The 4,555-nt window shown below is 39.7% G+C and overlaps 1 non-coding gene across 1 annotated transcript; it reads left to right on the forward strand.

The window, feature by feature from the left end:
• Nucleotides 1–2,416: 2,416 nt before the first annotated feature.
• LOC141597579 (small nucleolar RNA R71) lies at nt 2,417–2,523 on the forward strand. Its single transcript, XR_012522808.1, has one exon. It is a non-coding gene; the product is annotated as a small nucleolar RNA R71 (small nucleolar RNA).
• The last annotated feature ends 2,032 nt before the right edge of the window (nt 2,524–4,555 follow it).

Here is a 4,555-nt window from a genome sequence, read left to right on the forward strand (position 1 = left end):
ACCATTCTTCCATTCTTCTTTATTTCTTGTGTTCTTCATTGTGGGGGCACTACTAAGGCATGAATGGCCTAGGCAATTGCCATCCCCACACTAAGGTAAAGCACTACACATCAATTGAAATTGTTAATCCCTCCCTCACTTCTCTCTTTCATGACAATTATTTTGATCAAAGTAAATAGAAATCCAAAAATGACAAATAATGCAATACAAGAATTGAAATGCAAGTTAGGGAGTTAGAAATATTTACAAGTGGTGGTTTAGGGAGGACTCCACCAAACTCTCATTCTTGATGAGATGTCAAGGGGGCATGTTCAAGGTGTTGTTGATGTTGCTCAACACCTCGAAGAAGTAATTAAAAGCTTGTTCATTGTTATGGTAGAGGTCCTCAATAGACCGTGGTCCTTGTTGTTGATCATGATCGATGGCATGCCCAATGTAGGGATTGAAGATCCCTTCAAATTCGTCGTCCCAAAGACCACAAACTTCATTGAGTTGATCATTGAAAATCTCTTGCTTAGATGGAGACAACTCTCCCAATTTCTTCTCTTGGCCAATGAGGCCATCTTCTTCTTCCTTGGTTGATTTTGATGAGCTTTGCAAGCTCTCCTTGTCACAATTCACTTGCTCTTTGAATGGAGCATCTTCAACTTTCTTCCTCCATTGGAGTTCCGATTTCTTCCTTTCATCTTTTCGACAATAATGATCAATCATGAAACATGGCTCATGCAAACGAGGAGCTCTCATGGTCTTGTCAAGATTAAAAGTTATGCTTTCATCTCCCACTTCTAGAGTGAGCTCTCCATGTTTCACATCAATCACCGCACCCGCGGTGTGTAGGAAAGGTCTTCCTAAGATGATTGGAATGTTGGAATCTTCCTTCATATCAACAATGACAAAGTCCACCGGGATGAAAAACTTCCCAATTCGCACGGGGACATCTTCCCATATCCCTAATGGTGTCTTCGTCGATCTATCGGCCATTTGAAGAGTGATATTGGTGCATTTAAGCTCTCCCATTCCCAACCTTTTACTCACCGAGTACGGCATGACACTCACACTAGCCCCTAGATCACATAAGGCTTTGTTGATCGTCGTGTCGCCAATGGTACACGGTATTGAGAAGCTTCCCGGATCCTTTAACTTTGGAGGTGAACTCCCTTGAAGTATTGCACTACTCACCTTAGTGAAGGCGATAGTCTCAAATTTCCGGATCGACTTCTTCTTTGTGAGGATATCTTTCATGTACTTTGCATAGGCCGGAACGTGATTGATTAATTCCGTGAAAGGAATTGAGACTTCTAGGTTCTTCACAATTTCCATGAACTTTCCAAGTTGATCATCAAATTTGGGCTTGGCTTGACGACTTGGAAAAGGAAGTCTAATCACAATGGGTTCCTTCTCTTTGGCTTTATCTTCATTTTTCTTTGAACTTTCTTCTTTTGATGATTCCCCTTCTTTGGGACTTTGCACAATTTCTTCCTTTTCACTAGCTTTCACAACTTCATCCTCAACTTGCTCCTTCGGTGCTTCATATATTGTGCCACTTCTCAAGTGGATGGCACTAACCGTTTCATGTCTAGGGGGATTACTTTGAGGTGGTAATTGCCCCTTTTGTCTTTGTGAGCTTGAAGATGCTAGTTGAGTCAATTGTGTTTCCAACATCTTGGTGTGAGCTAGAATGTTGTTGATGGTGGTGTCTTTTGCTTGGCTATCTTTTTGCATTTGAGTGAAAAATTCTTGTTGATTCTTTTGCATTTGGAGGACCGCTTTTTGGACATCAAAACCTTGGTCATTGTGGTGATTGTATGGATTTTGATTTTGATAACTTTGGTTTTGATTGTAAAAGGGTCTTTTATTTTGGTTTCTCATGGGTGGTGGAGTGTATGTTGGTTGAGGGTTTTGAACATTTTGGCTTTTGTATGAGAGATTTGGATGGAACTTGGTGTTTTCATTGTAAAAATTTGAATAAGGGGTACCACTTTTGTAAGCTTGGAAAGCATTAACTTGTTCGGTTGTTCCCCTACACTCACTTGAGTCATGACCCATAGTTCCACAATTCTCACATATCCCACTTGGGATTGATGAGGATGCCGTCATGGCATTGACATGATGCTTTGATGATTTTGAGTTTTCCTCAAGTCTAGCCATAGCTTGTTCAAACTTCAAGTTGATTGTGTCAATGTGAGCACTAAGTTGAGCACCCAATTGAGTAACGGAGTCCACTTCATGCTTCCCTCCTCTAGTAGCCTTGCGAGGTCTACTATATTGTGAATTATGGACCGCCATTTCCTCAATCTTGTTCCATGTTTGATTGTCATCAACTTCCGTGAACATTCCCTTTGATCCCATATTGAGAATGTTCCTTGAATCTTCATAAAGACCATTCCAAAACTGTTGCACTAAAAACCATTCGCTAAGTCCATGGTGAGGACATGAGCGACAAATACCTTTGAACCGCTCCCAAGCTTCATACAAAGATTCTTCATCCCTTTGCTTAAAACCCGTAATTTGAGCTCTTAGCATGTTAGTCTTTTCCGGTGGGTAGAATTTTTTGTAGAAAGCTAGAGCTAACTTCTTCCAAGAATCTATTCCAAGAGTGGCCTTATCAAGGCCCTTCAACCATTGTTTGGCGGTGCCGATTAACGAAAAAGGAAATAAGACCCATCTTATTTGGTCTTGAGTCACGCCGGTTTGAGAGATAGCTTCACAATAATCGCAAAAGGTTTCCATATGAGAATGAGGGTCCTCACTAGGCATTCCCCCGAATTGGCTCCTCTCAACTAGTTGGATGAAGGCGGACTTGGCTATAAAGTTTCCGGTAAGATGTTGTGGTGTAGGAGTACCATTTGGTAGATCCTCCTCGGTGGGTATAGAGTGTGACGAGAATTTAGGCATTGTAGGTGGATTTTGTGGGGTATTGTGTAATGGGTTCTCTTCTCCTTCTATTGCGAAAGGATTGACAAACTCACTAGTGGGTTGAACAACTTCACCAACACTTCCCAAATTCCTCCTAACAAGTCTCCTATTATTCGTCAAGGTTCTTTCGATTTCACGGTCAAAAGGTAACAAATCTCTTTGTAACCTTCTAGACATGCAAAATATCAAACAACTCAAAAACAATTAGAACAAACCTTGAGGAGTTTTACTTCCCCAAGGTGAAAAAGATACAACTAATAACAATAAAAGAAATCTTAAATCAATTAAACACCGTCCCCGGCAACGGCGCCATTTTTGATCGAGTCCATTTGGTGTTCACAATTAAGCATATGTGGTCGTTGGTCAATGGTCGATACAAAACACAATTTATAGCTTAACAAGCAACTCTACAATTAGCAAAGCGGCAAGTAAAGGTCGGATCCCAAGGGACGGGTATTGAAATGAGAATTCTATTGTAACTAGTGGTGTCTAGGGGTGTCACAAATTGGGTTGATGTAGAAGGTTACTAACTAAAATAGCAATGAAAATAAACTAGCAAGATGAATCAAATAAGGGGTGTAAACAATTGATTAAAAGCACTAGGGTGTCATGGGTTCATAGGGAAATCATGGGATATGATCATACAAACATGTTCTCAAATTATAAGCAAGCAATTATTGTTGTGATGGATTGAGTTGGGTTATATCTTACAATCCTAGGAAAGTTTGGGTCCCGGAGCCGAATCGATTAGATTGTACAACACCTACAAGTCGACTTAGTCTTTCCTACTCAACACATGCATGGTCTAACAAGACTCGAGTTGGGTTATGTCTTACAAGTCAAGTTGAAAGGATAGAAGGTGATAGTAAATGCAAGGATTCATAGGCTTAGCATTTCATCAAACATAACATGTGCATGTATTAAGATCAAAACAAGCAAGTAAATAAGATATGAAAGCATATTGATTTAAGCATGAATCATTCCCCATGTTGGTTTCCCCTAATCACCCATTAAACCCTAGCTAAGAGACTACTCACTCATTATCATGTTGATCATGGTAGAAAGGTTGTCAATCATACTAACATAATGAAACATGATGAATAAATGAAAGTAATTAGCAATAATTAAAAAGGGATTAAGAGATTATACCTACTAATGATTCCAATAATAAAGCAAGAATAATAGAAGTACTTGAATCCTAGATTGAGAGGTTGTCAATCTCCCAAAATAACCCAAATAATCTTCAATTACCCAAAATAAAGTAAGAACAAGAGAGAAATTAAGAAACTAGATCTTGAATTAGAACTTGATTAATATTTGATTACAATATTAAAGAGAGATTTGATTGATATTACTACACTAATTATTGATAAAAGGAACATGCTCCTCTAATTAGACTAATGGGGTATTTATAGTGAAATTTAGGGAGGATGCATTAGGTTAACTTAGAGCTTAAATGACGATTAAGTCCCTACTTAGGGAGACTCCGGTATTGTCTCAGAGAAGGGAGTCTCTTCGCATCTTGAAGAATGAAATCCGTCTTTGTCTTTGAAATCCGTGCGGATTGGAGTCGGGACGGCCGGATCTGGGCTGGGAATCCGAGCGGATCTTTGGGCAAGACGCTCGGATTGGCGAGGTG

Source organism: Silene latifolia, chromosome 8, assembly GCF_048544455.1.
Source record: "Silene latifolia isolate original U9 population chromosome 8, ASM4854445v1, whole genome shotgun sequence".
NCBI lineage: Eukaryota > Viridiplantae > Streptophyta > Magnoliopsida > Caryophyllales > Caryophyllaceae > Silene > Silene latifolia.